Source organism: Vicugna pacos, chromosome 24 (assembly GCF_048564905.1).
Source record: "Vicugna pacos chromosome 24, VicPac4, whole genome shotgun sequence".
NCBI lineage: Eukaryota > Metazoa > Chordata > Mammalia > Artiodactyla > Camelidae > Vicugna > Vicugna pacos.
The window spans coordinates 20,477,354-20,494,432 of record NC_133010.1 but is presented as its reverse complement, the minus strand read 5'-3'; the positions used below and the strand labels follow the sequence as shown (position 1 = coordinate 20,494,432).

The 17,079-nt window shown below is 35.8% G+C and overlaps 1 protein-coding gene across 11 annotated transcripts in view; it reads left to right on the top strand.

The window, feature by feature from the left end:
• GREB1L (GREB1 like retinoic acid receptor coactivator) overlaps positions 1 to 17,079 on the top strand; it is a 213,208-nt gene that overhangs the window by 92,312 nt on the left and 103,817 nt on the right. For all 11 annotated transcript variants that reach the window (XM_072949130.1, XM_072949131.1, XM_072949136.1 and 8 more), the window contains exon 2: positions 13,283 to 13,390. The gene's annotated coding sequence lies outside the window, so the exon portion shown is untranslated. The remainder of the gene's footprint in view (positions 1 to 13,282; positions 13,391 to 17,079) is intronic.

Here is a 17,079-nt window from a genome sequence, read left to right as displayed (position 1 = left end):
TGCAGATGACAGGAAACACTAAATAGCAAGTTAGACGTTTCTTTCTTTCCCACATAAACCAAGTTTGGAGGTAATTGTCTAAGGCTGACAAAGCATCTCTGCTCCCATCAGGGGCCCAAGCTCCCGCCTTGTGGTTCTGCCATATGTGCGTGTCTTCATTCCCATTCCTCTTCCCCTCTCTCTCTCCTCTAGAACCTAATTCCATTAATCATCTCTCTTCTATACCATCACCTCTCCCTTTCCTTTGAGGGAAGAGCCTCACTTTTCTCCTACAAGCATGCCTCCTCCTAATTACTCTGTCTTCCCTGCTGTTTTACCATTTCCATAGCTACTGACAGCCACCAACTTACCTCCATCCTAGCGCCAACTTACCTCCATCCTAGCGCCAACTTACTTCCATCCTAGCGCCAACTTACTTCTATCCTAGCTCACCGCACTTCTTCAAAGAGTAATTTCTACGTGCCATAGCACATTTTCATTCTTGATCCTATATGACCGCTTGTACCTGTTGAAACTGTTGACCACTTCTCATTTCTCCAAAACTTCTTGTCCCTTGGCTTTCACAACCCTGTTGTTTCCTGGTTTCCTTCCTACTGTTCCTTCTCCATCTGCGTTGCTGGGTTTTCCTCTTCCTTTGCTTGACTCTCAAATGACAGTGATTCTCAGGCTTCCCTCCTTGACTCTTACTCCACATGCTTTCTCTACAGAGGCCACCCCTAGGAGATTTCACTGGGACCGTTACTAGCTATCTGTGTGGCAGCTGTTGTCTCCAGGGTCTGTCTGTTCAGTCCCCAACTCCTGAGCTCAAGTCCCAAATTTCTAACTGCCTGCTGAAAGGGCTCCTCTTCTCTGTCCTTCTGCCCTGATGTATGCAATCCCCATAACCTCTTCCCAGACTCTCTGGTCCCTAATCCAAAATTCATTGTCTCCAATCCAACTTTCACACTACCACCAGAGTTATCTTCTATTTAAAAAAAAAAATCAGATTGTGTTAATTCCTTTTTTGAAAACTTCCATTGGCCTTTTCCTGCTTCTAGGATTAAATTCAAATCCCTATCTTGGCATATAAAGTCCCTTACAGACTGGTCCCAATCTACTTTTTAATTCTCTTCTCTTGCCACTCAGTGCCCCCCAACAATGAACTTTCAGTATTTCTAAAATACACCATGCCTTTGACATTCTGTTCTGTTGCCCTTTGAGATCCTCCAATTCCATTTGGTGAATTCCTACTTTATCCTTTAGAGACACCAAAATGTCACCTCTTCTCTGATATTTTCTTCATTTCTCCAGATAGAATTGCCACATTCTCTGTGCTTTTATAGAACTCTGTTCCTACGACTAGTGACCATTGACACATTTACAGATCTGTCTTCACCTTTAAATTGAGATCTCTTTGAGATTAGGGACTGTCTTTATCATCCTTTCGAGCACAGTTCATAGTACTTTCTAGGTGAATAAATGAAAATAATGAAATTGAAAAATAGAAATAGCTTTTGCTTTAATGAGTTTTGTTTCAGACATTAATTTTGGACAAAATTGAATGGACATACTGAGGTTAAGGGGAGAGCAGCAGCTCAGAAAAGACAAAGTCTGTTGACTTATGTCCTAAAGGCCAATGATTTAGATGTAAGAGTCACCAGCAAAGACAATAATAAATGACAGATTGGACCCATGTTTTCAACTATGGAGTAAAGAAAGGCAGAGCATTTATAGAAAGTGGAGGGAGGCTTGGGAGTGGGATGTGAAGGGAGAAAATCCATAAACATCTGTACTAGGGGGGAAAGAAAGCACAACTGACACTTCTTCCTGGAGTCCTGTTCCCTTTACAGCAGCCTTTACATGAATTTAAAGTCCAGAATCTAGAAAAGGAATGTGTCATTTAGTGCCTCATTCTCAGGGGTTTCCTCCAACCCAGCTTCTCTGTGCTCTTGGCATTGTACTACTTGGTGTAGAAAAAGATGTTCCTACTCTTTCTTCTAGGATTAGAAGCTACCAAATCAAAAATTTCATTCTACGCACCTGCTGTCTACTTCAAACCACCTTGTCCATTCCACTTCTCTTCTGTTTTTGCTCTGTTTGTGTGTGTGCAGGGTGTGTGTGTGTGTGTGTGTGTGGGTGTGTGGGTGCTTTGCCCCTTTGCAAGAGTAGGAGAGAGTGGGTGAGGTGGAAATAACTATTTTGTTCCCCTCACAAAATGACCGATAAACTGGAAGATCTTAAGAATTTCATTTTGAAATGGAAAAATAACATCTTTAGAGGTTCTGTTTATTTAGATATATAATTTTTCCCTTACCTCCTTCCCCCTCTATTCCACTGCTTTGCTTTCTTACTGCCTCTAGGAAATACAACACTGGCTAATGTAGATTATTTAATGTAAAGTGAGTTCTGTTTCCATGCAACTGCTTAACAGTTTAAAAATAGATGAATTTAATGATGTAAAAGTAAAACTATCTGCATGATAAAATAGCAACAAATATCCTAAGCAAAGTCAAAAGGCAAAATGGCAAACTGGGAGGAAATGTTGCAACTCATATAAAACATAAATGACAAAATACCTTAATATATAAAGAGCTCCTACAAATCAGGGATAAAGCCAACAAACAAATAGAAAAATGGATAAAGACTGGACATTGCAGAGAAGAAAACTCAAGGACTTTTAAACACTTGAAAAGATATTCATTTTCATTCATAATAAGGGAAGTGCAAATTAAAACTACGATCTTATAGATATCATTTTTCATCTTTAAGATTGCCAAAGATCCAAAAATAGGTAATATTCTACACCATTGAAGGTGAGGGGATACATAAGTTGCTCGTGGGAGTGTAAGCTGGTTCAACCCTTAGTTCAACCGTCACTTAGTGCCTCATTATCAGGGATTCCCTCCAACCCAGCATTTCTGTGCTGTTGGCATTTTAATACTCGATACAGACCTTAAGGACACTGAACTATAATTGAAAATGTTTCTAACGTGCGGAAGAAATGAAGACTGTTTTGTGTCTGCTAAGAACAAAACAAAACAAAACCAAGGCATTTTGGCAACATTTAACAAAATTAAAACTGCATATATCTTTTGTCCCAGCAATTTCACTTGTAGGAATTTTATTCAACAAGTGTTGGATTAGTGTGAGGTTGATTATTACAATATCTTTAGTAATAATAACAAAGATTGGAAACTAGACATCTATCATTAAGGGACTAATTTTTAAAAAATTATGGTATATGATGCCAGGGAATTCTCCAAAGCTGCAAAAAAGAATGAGGAAGATCGTTATGTGTTTATATAGAAAGCTTGCCAAAATTTTTTTTAAATTAAAAAAGCAAGGTTTAAAATATGAATGTGTTTGATTTGTCTTTATTTATATGTGCATTTAAAAATCTAAAGTAACTTTTAAAAAAACCTAATAAAAATGGTTTCCTATGAGAGGGGACTGTGGGACAAGGATTGAAGAGACACTTTTTTACTACATTCTGTTTTCCACTGCTAGATTTTTAATCAGGCAAACATACTTACTACTCAAAAAAAAAAAAATTAGAAGGAATTTTTTAAATCCTGAAAACAGAAATATTCTGTTTTAACCATCTACAGGGGCACAATTTTCATACTGATTCAATATAGATAGTAGATTTTAACTCAAAAATATTTCAGATATAATTCTTTAGTGCCAGCTGTATGGTCAGAGCTGTGCTAGGTGATGTGGGAGTTACAATGGGAAAGATAAATGTGCAAAGTAAGAGAAAGATTAGGGCTGACTTTGAAAAGTTAAGTGAAGGAATGGGATTGACAACTTGAACAAAGGCACAGAATTGGATATGGGGTTGTTTGTGGGGAACAGCAATAAAGTCAGATTGATAGGAACAAGTATTTCATACTTCAGAATGATGGGAGAGAAATTTGACTAGGCACAAAAAGATAATTAGTGAAAGTTTTAGAAACTCACAAATCCATCCATAAATGGAATTCTACAAAGCTTTAAGAAGTATATTTTTGACATAGAAATATATTCATTATATGAAATGGAAATTAGAAAATAATATGTTCCCATTTCTACAAGGAAAGTGCATAAGTGATCTTATGAAAGGACTACTTCCTATGTCATCATGGAAAATGTTTTCAAAGCTCCATGTAAGCAAGCTATTATAAATAAATTTAGCAAGTTCACTGGCTTATGATAGTAAAAATGATATCTGAAGGGGTATTAACAGCAAGTTGTATTTATTTACAGTCTTTGCTATGTCCACATTCACAAAACTGTATTCATCACTGTTTACCTATAATAAGCCTATAATGTGAAAAGGTACTACTTGTCAAATAAGTCAATATTTTGCAACTACCAAATGTTCAATGTCAATAGGGATAGTAATAATGATGATGATGGTAATAAAAGGATGTAGGACTTAATTAAGTTCACAGTGTACATTTAAAATAACTACTTGTAGAAAATTTGAAAATAAAGATAAGCGTAAAGAAAAAAGTACATCCCATAATCACATCACCCACTATTTATATTTTATACACATTTATATAAAATTTACATCACATAGCTTGCATTTATAGCTGTAGCTCTTTACCTTAATACGTTACTTATGTATTTTTTCCTTATAGAAATGGGAACATACTAGTTTCTATTTTCCATTTCATATTATGAATATATTTCTATGTCAAAAATATACTTCTTATAGCTTTATAGAATTCCATTTATGGATGAATTTGTGAGGTTACATGAGATGATGTCCGAGGTACACAGTAGGTAGTTGTGGTTGCTGTGACTATGATGTGCTTAACTCTCCCCATGGTGAATACTAGGTTGTGTCCCGGGGCAGGGGTGTTAATGTGTTGCTTTATTATATACATAATAGACAGTAACTCTTTTCATTAGCTAGAAAATTTTTTCTTTTCATTTATTTTAGTTGTTAAATGTACATAAGTTTTATATTTTCACTAGTCAAACCTGTCAGTCTCATCCTTTGTGATTCCCAGGCTGAGAAAGCTAAATTCTCACCATGATACCATAATAAATGTTGGTGGATGATAAAGATCAGTGTGAAAAATATTTAGCTCTATTTCCTCTTAGTTTTTGTATGGTTTGCTGTGGGTGGACAGGTATAGATATTTAAGTTTAAACTTTTTCCTCCCTGGAATTTAAGTGTCTAATCTAAGTTGATTATTAGCTGTTACCTTTTAAGTTGTTGATCATTATTTCAGTGTCATTAAATGAATAGTTTCTCCTTCCCTTTATTGTTTTATGATACCTCAATTATCACATAATAATTCTTATAGATAATACAGTCTTTTTGGATTGTCACCAATGAGCTTCTCATTCTTGTGCCAACCCTAAGTTTTAAATTATTGAATTATTAACACAATATTTTTGAGTGCCTACTATGTAGGGGGCACCACAATAAGTGTTGTAATTTCAATAATAGGCAAAACTAGAAAAACGTAGTTCCTCACTTCAATGTAGCTTAGAAGTTAGGAAGAAAGACAAGCGTTCATTAACTCATCATACAAACTATATAGCTCAAAAGTGAATTAAAAATTAAGAAGGATATGAATGAGTTTCTATGAGATCTTTTAGCAAAGGGCTAACGAGATCAGGAAGCAGTGCTTGGGTTGGTTTCTAAAGGATGAGGAAATTTAACCAAGCGAAAGTGAAAAATAGGATGGGTAGAATTAGAGGCAGAGGGAACATAAGTGTGTGAAGGTTGGTCAGTGTTGCTGGAGCACAGCGCTTAGGAAGAGAACAGTGCAAGATAAGGCTGAGAGATAGGCAGGGATATTTACAATGTTGATTTTTATCCTCGGAGCAATGGAAAACTTTGAAGGTCTTTAGCAGAGTTGACATGATTCTATTTGCACTGTAATGCAAAGAAGTGATTGGAGGGTGCCAGAGAGGAGGCAAGGAGGACAAGTAGGGAAATTGGTCCTGGCTGTTGGCAGGAGGCCTCCGTTTCCATCCACAAGGGCCTCTCCACAGAGCTGCTTGGATGTCCTTACAACATGGTGGTTGCCTTCTCTTAGAGCAAGTGATCCAAGAAGTCAAGGCAGAAACTGCAATATCTTTCATGAGCTTGGAAATCACATAGTGTCACTTGTTGCTTATTTTATTGATCATGTAAGTCAGCCCTGATTCGATGTGGGAGGGAATTACACAGGAGGCAAGAATCATTGGGGCCATCTTGGAAGGTGGCTACCACAGACGAAACCCAGTGGAACACCAACATTTCTTTGCTGGCTAGTGTATTATGTATGGGAGCGCAAAGGAAATTGAGAAGCAGTATAGGGAGGGAGGAAAGTCGGAAAGCTGTGAGATGAAATCCAGCAGAAGGAAAGGAAGTTTCAAGAAATCTACTGAGAGGATATGTTAGATGAGAATGGAAAAAATGTTCACTGGATTTAGTGGCATGAATTTAATGGCCAAAAGCTCTTTCTTCTTAATATGATTTAACATTTTATTTTGACTCACCTCCCCTTACAACCTTTTTCAAAAAAGTTTTTTCGTATCTTTTTGATAAACTTTCTTATGAATTTATGGATGCTTCTATAATATTCCCCCCAAATTCTATTGTTATTTTGATTAGAATTGTGTGAAGTTTATTATTTTATTTGAGAAACAGGTACTTTTACAACAATTACGCTTCTCTTTAAGAAACTTAGCATGTTTCTGTGTGTGTAAATTTTCACTTGAATCACCTTAATAAACTTTTCAGCTTAAAAAATGATGTTATCCCATGTCTGTCACTAAAGGGTTGCCTGGCCGTTGTTTTTGTTGTTGCTATTGTGAATGAGATCTTTTCCCTTCCCCCATTACACCATAGTGTCTTCAGTATGGAAATGTATTACTTTTATCCCTCATTTCATGGATAAGGAAACAGGCCCAGAGAAGTCAGGTGAGTTGTCTGTGGTTACATGGTGAGAGGGCTGGGAACTGTAGATGTTGAACATCCAAATTTTATTGTGCTACATTAATAGGAAATCAAGTTGCTTACCCAGTCAAACCTGGTTAAAGTTAATACTTCCTTAAGTATTGCTTCCTTTGTATCAGATTTCAAAGTAGTAGCATGCAGTTTGCAGCCCATCTTCCATTTTTAGCATTGTCATTTTGAAATATGGTGTCATGACTTGAAGAACTGCCGCTCATCTCCATTCAATTCTCCCAAGACCTGATTCCTACCAGACAGGAACTATTTCTTCTTTGAGGGCTAAATAGACCTAACAACCTATTGCACTGAATAAATATTTAATGAAGATTGAATATTTCCTCTATAGTGGATCAATTTCTCTTGTTGACTCTCTGAGGAAAGCTTTTTTTTTTTTAATGTCATGTGGTAGGTTAAGAAATTTGTTTTCCTGAATATTGTTATTAGTGCCAAAGTTTGTTTCAGTGATATTAAAAATTTATGTCCCTTAGGTTTTCCCAGTTGTCTCTTCTACTTGGTTTATTTATGCAGTTGGCATCTTTGTGTTGTTTCAAATACAAATCTGAAATTCACTGACCTGGTAGCAGGCAATAAAGTCATTTGCTGTGAGAGTTGTTTTTAAGAATTTGTGGTATTTGGAGCTCTGAAAGTGAAAAATATTTGCTAAAGAAGTGTAAGGAGAGTTGTGCACGTTTAATGGAATAAATATAATCTTTACTGATAAATATCTCAAAAAATGAACAATTATTTTAATTAACAAAAATTTGTATTTCTTGTATTTTTAACTGTCAAGTCGTATATTTAATTTTATTCTTTTAAACTTCTCTTAACTGATATTAGGTTTAAATGAAAATTATTTATATTTGCCTGTGGAGTCTCTAAGCTGATGAAATAGCTTGAATGTTTTCTTCTTGTAAACCTGGAATCACTGTAGTGGAGTCATTTAGTCCAAGCTGTTGATGTGGCACTCAGGCGGAACTTACCAGGACCAATTAGAAAAAAAAAAAACTCCTCATTTAAATGAAAACAGAAAACAACAGGTAGGGAAAAGGGTACATATATTTTACATCCTCTTTGTACACTGGGAAGCATATGGACATAATTTTGACATAGAGAACTCATGCCTAGTGATAAAATAGTCTCCGTTTTTAAGGAGTAACTTCACTGTTTCACATAACTTCTGGGACCTATATTTCAATTTAAGTAACTATTGACATTGTTTGGTGTTTATTTTACTAGAGGAAAATTGTATGTGTGTGATGCCAGTTATAGTGCATATTTGATAACAAGGGTAGGATAAATCAGTTGAGTCATAATTGTCTGCTATCTGTTTTTAAGGTCTTTTTGACCCAGGAGTCTGTGACCTGTGAAGTCTCCACTTTTTTGAGTTTGTTAAGATATTTTACAATGCAAGGATTTAAATTTAGATAAACACCACAGGAGGAAGTTGGCTGATGTAGCCCCAAATGTAAAGGATATCAAGGTATAAATTGGAAAACGTTTAAGAAGTCCTGACAACAGTCAACATGTGTGAGGAGAGGGAGGCTCAAGTTAAGGAAGTTTCTTTCTTTTTCAACTTATTACAACAAAGAGAACCTGAAATTTAACCTAGTATTTTCAGTGCTCTGATTACTTCAGCAGCATTCCCCTTTGTGAAAGCATTGCCAAGAAAATGTACTCAAATCTTGAGTTACAAACTGTTCTTGCATCTGATTGGAAGGGGCATATGAGTGGTTTGTAAGATTGCAGATCCAGAGCTGCACAAATGAAGGTTGAGACTTGGGGGGAGGGTTCAAGTCAGGGAAGGGAAGCTTCCTAGACATTACAGCTCTGTCCAGAGGCCAAATGGGAGATAAATCACTGCTGGCCACCTCTCTTATTATTGAAATGGTTCAGCCCTGGGGTTTAACTGAAGGACTTACAGGGTTTTGAAGTGCAAATAGGATGGTGAAGGGTAAACCCTTTTAGGGTTTCATTTTGATGGATTTTTTTCCTGTGTAGATTTCTGGCACTGACTGTGATCTGGAAGAGGCCCTGAAAAAACAAAAGTTTTGTTTTGTTTTTGATCAATCAGGCAATAAGAACTTTCCACAGGGGTGTACTTTTCCTGCATGCAATATCGATCCTATTGTGTTTAAAAGTCTGTCTTCTAATTGGGTCTTTTCTTGAGTTTCTGCAATGGAACTGTCATTTCAATGTCACATCTCTCTCGATATTAATGCCAAAGTTTGCGAGTGTTGAACGATGTGGTACTTTTGGATCAGGCGTTTTCGGGGGATTACTTAGGGTCAGTGGGTATTAAACAAAGTTGTCTAGTTAAAGATCAAGTCCATATCAGAACAAGTCCTTTATATATTGATAAGCAGTCTATAATTACTTAATCTTTTCCCCATTGAGTTATATAATTGTATATATTCATTTAATTATTTTGCGTCTGTTATGTTTTGCCAGTATTAAAATAAAAACCAGAAAATTCTGAGATTGTGAAATATTTGTACTTATTTGTACAGATACACTGAAGTGTTTGAGGAAATAAGGGAGACATAAAAATGTTTAAGAGAAAGACATGTTGATTTATCAAGTTGAAATTTTTCTTTTATCCCACAAATAATTCAAATGTAGGAGATAAAATATCCTTTAAAACTTACGGTTTTTAGCCACGTAGGACTGAGAGGTATCATTAGTGACTCCAAAGAAAACTCATTGTAACTTAAAGGGTTTTTTGGTGCAAAAATTTTAAAGAAAAAATAAAATATGTGTATTAAAAAAAGTCACTGTAAATGCTGACATTTCATCTTAGAAATAAGGTTGACAAAACTTTTCCTGAGCATTTGGTTCTTTATTTCAGATTTAAAAAGATATTTGTATCATTTACCATGTTTAAAAATGATAATGTCTTTTGCCGCAGGAGAGTTCTGTGTTGCTAGATATCTGTTATAAAAGCGGGTTGTTAATCTCCATAATTGACATTGATCACACAATGTTCGTAATTGTCCTCCAAATCAGTTTTTGTTTTTCTGTTCTTCTAAATTATCCCTTCACTGTATTTATCTAAATGTTCATTTAAAATTAAATTTAAATGTTAGAGTTAAAATTTGCCTATAGCTGCTTGAAGATTTTTTAAATAAGATGCTTTAAGAAGTAAAAACAATAACAAAAAACTAGATGGCATCCTGCATATACAGCCTCCATGTCATTAGTTTGTTGCTGGGAGATGTTAATATGACCTTTCCTTTGTTAAAAAAAAAAAAGAGAGAGAGAGAGAGCTATAGTCCTTCCCAGAATCCTCTTGTTAACCGTCTCTTTAACCCAAGTTGGAAGTTGTCTGATGAATGAACGGTGAGCTTTCTTCATGAACTACACATATTGTTGACACTGTGTCACACGTTGCTTTTTGATTTCTAATGTGTTTTTAATTTGCAAAGCACGCATATGTCTTTCACAGCAGTAGAACCGAGCCAGCATGTCTCAGTCCAGTTACTGCTTTATGCAAACAAGATGAGTCAGGCTTGAGGATGCTGCATCATAAGCCTTAGGTTTACTGAAACACACATGTGAATGAATTTCACTTTGAATATTGTTGAATGAAGGAAGAGACTTGAGAAAGCTTTTTTTCTCTCCAAGAACTTCTCTTGCCTCTTGGCCAGTGAATTGCCCCAATATAAAAGTGTTGAGGGGGGAAAAGTGAGCTGCAGAGTGAAAAGGCAATCCACAAATAATCACTCTTTTCTGCCTTTGATTGTGTCAGATTTTTTGTGTGTGTGTGGCAATTGTTTTCTTTTTCGCTTAGAAGAGGTTTATGGTCCAATGTCTGTCAAGTCAGCCCCTGTCTTAAGGCTGCAGTTGTATTTCTCTCTGGAGTTCCTAGAGGTGATGTTATCTTTTGTTCACTCAGCAGTGTGGTGGTTCCTGAGAGCATCTGTCACTTTAGGCATTACAAGATGGATGGGTCTCCAGTGAACTGCTGGTTGAAGCAAATGGTGAAAATAAGAAAAGACAAGAAAAGACAAGGGGTTTCAGGGTCTGCAGAGAGGGCAGACAACAAGGAAATACTGTTAGAAATCAAGAGTAAGCTGAGCAATAGAGGAAGAAAGAGCAAAAGATGGATCATATGTCATTTTATAAACATCTTGGAAACCAGAGTCTTGGGGTAGCTACTGTGATCTGAAGGGGACGTCTGCATCATGGTAAACAGTTCTGTGCTTTGGATTTGCAAAATGTGTTTGGACATGATTTAAAAAAAAAAAAAGGTGTGGCAAAAGTGTCAGGAAATTACAGTGATAGAGAATGTTTTATGTAAGAATTTTGTTGTTTGTAGACTTAGTCTTCTAAAATGTGGTAAAGATTTAGGAATTCTTTAATCTGTAAAATTTTTCCTTTATATATTTTTTTTTCTTGCTTTCTTTCCTCTTTTCTTATTTTTTTTCCTTGTAAGCATTTAAACATCTGTAGATAAGAAAATATTTGAAAAGTTTTAACCACATAACTGATATCCTTATTGTTTACTTCTTTGACATTTTTGCAGGGAAATTCTGAAAATTCTATGCTCATGCCTTAGGGAGGCTGGGGGCAGATATTCAGTTATTTTAAGTGAACTTCCACTTTAATAGGCTCTTTGATGAAAGAAATAACGATTTGTGAGAACAAGGTGAAGATTTTGTATTATACTTAGAAATTCATTTTGTTGGTAAGAGTCAAAATTTGTGAATCCCAGATGATACAAAAGTCCCTCCTGTGGAAGAGAAGGAACAGGAAGGAGGTTGACCGGGGAGTAAGAAAGGGGTAAGGCAGGGGCTGGTATGTAGTCGAAAAAAATGATTTTGTCAAACTTTTTGGCATTCGTCTATGAGAAAGACCATAGGTTGAAAGGCAAAGAAATTAAGATGATTAGAAGCTTTAAGCTATACAAATGGTGGAGTATCTTCCTTCTCTATGGGTGTAAATAATAGATGAAAGAGTAAGAGTGACAACAAAGGATCAGGTCGTTTAAGAGAATGTGTGCAGCCTGAATAGGGGTCTGTGGCCCGGGGCCAAAGGTCTTAGCTTTGAGTGTAATTAGAAGAAAATACAAAAATGTCATTACTAGCAGGTGAAGTGTGCAGCACGTGGCCAAAAATTAGCAATTTTAGACTCTGAAGCTATTGGAATTGGATTACTAACCTTTTTTTTTAAAATCATTAAGGTCCTTGTGGAGTCATACAGTTTCATTGGCAGTAATGCTGCTTGACCTTGCTGACCATATGGGGTAATGCTGGGTTTGGGTGTAGGGAGCAAGACTCCTGACTTACCAAAAGATGTCTATTTGTGAGTGGGTGAGTGCAAAATGCATGAGATTGAAAATCTGGGGCTTGTATTTTTAATTGTTCTTTTGCCTGAGGACATTCTTCTAACGGTAGGAGAGGTAAGATATTTTTATTTCACAATCTAAAATAGTTCTTTTCTCTCTTTCCCCTCTTTCAAGTTGGCATAAAAGGAAAATAAAATGAAAACTGTTTAAAGAAAATATATGTTAATGTTACTTTAAATATTTTAGTGCCATAAATATGCATTTTGAAATCAGTACATTCTTAGGAAAATCCTTTTATGTTCTTTATGAGACATGGTAACAAAATAGAAACACTTCTAAGTTACGTATAAAAATCAGCGACAAACAGTTTTTATTTCAGTTGATGCTTTATGACTGTATTTCCTACTTTTCCTGTGCAATTGTTCATATTGACCATAATCTACTTAGTGGGGAGAATAATATGACCATTGCAATTTTCAACCAATTATATATAATTATTTAGTTTAATTTCTCCGAGGGATACACTACTCAAAAGGGTAGGAAATAGTAGCTCTTTTTATTCTTTCAGGCTTTCTTCCCTGGAAATTATTAAAGCATTTGTTTCAAAAAGTAGAAAAATAATTTTAATCCTTATTAGTTATGTCTTAAGTTTTTGATAGTTCTTTGAGAAGATAAATTTTGGTCAAGCACTAGAGATTATAAAACTCAAACTCCTTAGGGTAAGAAATTACCTTCCACTAATTTCATTCTTAAAAATGAAACAAGTCTCTGGGCTTTAAGCAAAAATGCAGACTTAACAGATTTATTCAACTTACATTTAGTGGGGGGATTCTTAAGAACAGAAATTATTTTTGAGTATACAGAATGAGGTGTGATCACTGGAGGAGTACCTAAGAAGCAGGAATGTCTGTATTTGCCATTTTGACGTATATAAAGCTGTGTAAGACTTTGATAATCCATTTCTAATTGGAATTTTTGTAGAATTGTGAATATTTAAATTACTATATTGTAGAATATAATGCATTTGGAAATTAACTCATGTCTTTACATACATATTACTTTTTATGTTTTTGCAGGTACAAAAAAGCTTTAAACAAGTAAAATCTAGGCAACAGGCTCCCTGAAGTGTTGACAGCCCAGCTTAATCATGAACGTGATTCAAAAATGTTAATAAACAAACCAAGGTATTGTACAATTATAATATGCTCCCCTTCCAAATTTTTCAAGATCAAAGTTTTTGGAATATATTTAGAATTTAAATAAAGCTACTATCTTTGGCACTTAAACTGATGAAGCAGATATTTCTATGAGCTCCTCTCCTTCCATTTCCTCTCCTCCCAGCTCTCCTCTACCCTCATCCTCCCCACCAAAGAAAACCCAAAAAAACAAAACACTTTCTCAGCTTTAAGTTTTTTTTCCCTTATAACAGCCTCTGTGTTATATTTCCTACATATCTAAATTAAGACAATAAGAATTCAGTTCTTGATTCCTCTTTGTGGATTGTGGTTTTTGTCTTTCAAGTTGTCTGAAAGAGAGACATCTAGATTATTGGCCTCCGTAGAAAACCCGTATCTAGTGACCGCATGTATTTAAAGGTTTTAACCTATAACAGTATCCTGAGATGTATGTTTTAAAAGCTTTATGAAAGTTTCATTTTTCTATTTCTGGAAGCCTTTTAATTTAGAAAGGAAAAAAGGTGACACTGTCCCCCTTTTCCCCTACTATGTCAAAGAAAATAAAAAGTTTGCTTAGAATTGAGAATTTAGGGATACTGTTTAGGTAACTCTTGTCTGTCAAGGCATAACCCAAAGACTGGCTCCCTCCTTTTGGAAGTTACAACGTGTTTAAATAGCCTCGCATTTCCAAGAGAGGCCAAAGATCTTTTCCTTTTTTATGACCCATCGTATCCTTTTGAGGCCAAAAAGAACAAGAGGGTCATTGCCACTTCAGCCCAGTCCCTGTTTGTTCCTTCATGGTGAACACGCAGCTCCTGAAACCTAGGATTGGCCTAACATTTGGGCCTGGAACATCTGGAAAACGGTCCGAGAGGCAGCAGAGGAGACAGAGAGAGGGAGAACTGATGCGTTTTGTTACACCAGGTGCTAGGAGGAAGCAACATTCGCCTTTTTGATATGGGAGGCAAATTCTGCCGGCCCTGGAGTTAGGCTTCAACAATTGAAGAGGTCAAAGGACAGCTGAGTGGGGTCAGTGAGACACCATGGGGTGTATTTTGTTACTTAGTAAAAGGAGCAGCCTCCTAAAACCTTAAAGGATTCTCTTGAAAATCTGTGTTGTGAAAAGGTTTTATGAGTCTCATGGCAAAAACTCCTGATTTATCTCAGGAATGCTTGCTTTTGTCTAATGGAAGGATAATCCTTACCAAATGTTGGCAACGACTATAAGAGTCAATATAGGTCTGAAAGAACAGTTAGGGTTTGTAGCGTACTTTGCTTTCCAAACTGTTTATCATTTTAACCTTTGTCTCTTAGTGAAGAATTTTACACTATTGAAATATCACCTTTTTTTTTTCCTTGGAGGAGAAAGTGGCAGAGATTAGGGTGGGGAGAAGTAAGGAATGAGCCTACATTAATTTTAAAATTATTCTAAAAAGCTTTTTGGCTGAACCCAAAACAGGATATTATAAACCTTTAAAAGCACCAAAACTTAACTCTAAAAAGTTCTTTAAATTTACGTTAACATGAAAAAGGAATAAATGGAAGTGTGCCATTTATTTTCGGATTACAGAAGTTTTTTTTTTTTAATTTAGTTGTCGGTACCCTTTCATAGAAGTGCGTATCAGTTGATGAATAACCTTAAACCATGTCTTTTTCTCAGACTGTGTTTTTTGCACATTTTGTAGTAGTAAGAAGAAAATCAATGTCAGAGTCAGGAATAGAGAATAAGAAAAGCAAATAGGATAAAGAGTTTTCTCTTTGAAAGGCAATGGGGAAAGGGGGGGAATCTGCATGTGGTGAGAATTCTCTTTGCCACACAGCCCCTGACCTCAAGATACCACGTTTATGACCATGGATACTTTCGAAAGGTGTTGCCACCTGGCAGATAGGTAGTAAAAGGTAGAGGAATCCGGCAGTATTTTGATGTTCCAGTTTACACACTATATACATGTACACAGATATAGAGTGTGTGCAGTGCAGTATGTAAAGGGGAAAAGATAAAATGATAAGTAGTATAAAATATGCTTTGTTAAGCATTGTCTTGCTAATTTATGATTTTACAATAAATCTGAATTAGTTGTGTGATTTTTTTCAATCCTTTTAAATACTTACTCAGTTTAAAGCCACGTGTACATAAACGTAAGGCTTAGCAGATCAGTGTGCTCTGTATCTATTTTCTCAAGGTTAAAGTGCCTTTCAACAACTAATTTAGAAACCTAAGGGTAGTGACTGATAATTGCCTAGAGAAAACCCACAGCTGTTTAAGTAGCATTGAAATTGTGGCAAAACTGACAAATACAATTAGCAATGTTAATAAGAAAATGGAAAGACAGGGGCAGATGACAGAGTGGAAAGATGAAGGTAGCGGGAGTCAACACGTCCATGTAAGAGCAGAATGTTCACAGTTGCTCTGAATTTCCAGTGCTTTTGCTTGTAAGCTGAGTCCCTCGTTTACTCCTCTCTGAACTACCAGCAGAATGGGTGTTTGTAAATTAAATAATTCAGATCCGTGTGTTCAGTCCTTAACTCACATCTGATTTTGAGAGAAGACAGCAGCAGCAGCAGCTAAGACAATCAGATTTTGCCGATTCCAAGGCACAGTTTTATTCGTGGTGCTTTTAAAAGGTCGATTTTAAACGTATTTCTCTTTGACTGTAATTACAGTGAGCAGGAATTTCTTTACCTGTCTTTGCACCCTTATAATTCTTATTAGTCAACCACATACATTACAATGGAGATCAAAGCCCTGTTTCTGGATTTAGTGACCCAGTATTACCAAAACAAAACAAAAAAATCTGCAGAAGCCTTTAATGTGTTCTTACTAATTATGTTTTATCTGGTTAACGTTCATAGCCTGCTTTCCAAACAACTTCTTGGAAAAATTAAATGAGGATAGGCAACTAAGAGAAATTAGGTGAATGTTATATGAAAAATGTTTAATCACCTGTGTTCTTTCCATTATACTTGGTAAAGCATCCAATGAAATTTGGAGAATTATTGTAGTAGCTTTTGAAATTCTACCCTGCGTTTGGGAAATTGGTTTTTGCCTCTGGTGTTTTATGCAGATTTTAATGATTGTTTTGATAAATCCCCAGAAGTTTGTTCTTGGAAACCATAGAGACTCAATTCTCTGAGTGTGGCAGCCTTGATGGATGTGGTAAGCCACACTTTGGAAGCATTTCTGGTTATTTAATGTTTTCTGTTCTGGATTATTGACTCTTCTCCCTGTTGAAAAAATTGGTCCCTGGTGACATGGTAGAGGTCACACATTGCCTATTATTGTTTTGTTTCTTTGATCTAACACAGGGGTTGCCTCTGGTAATTATACTAGTTCCAGAGAGTCCTGACGAGATGTGTTTATTTTACAGAAGAATTTCTGGTATTTCAAGGAAGAAAGTAAAAATTTCCAGTAGTAACACATAACCTCTTGTCACAAAGGAAAAATAGCATTGTCCTTTATCTTTGAATTATGACTGTTTTTGTAAAATCATTATGAAATTAGTTGGCATATTACAGTCATTATTTCTATAGCAATTTAAGACATATTGTGTATCCAGAAGTATGTTGGTAAAAATGGTTCATTTTAAAATAAAGTTACTAGGGCTAGGTATTTATTTTAGTACTTGAAATACTTTTGACTTCAGAAACTGTCAGAAGAGTCACCCAGATTTAAAAGTACAGAACCATTAAAAGAGGTT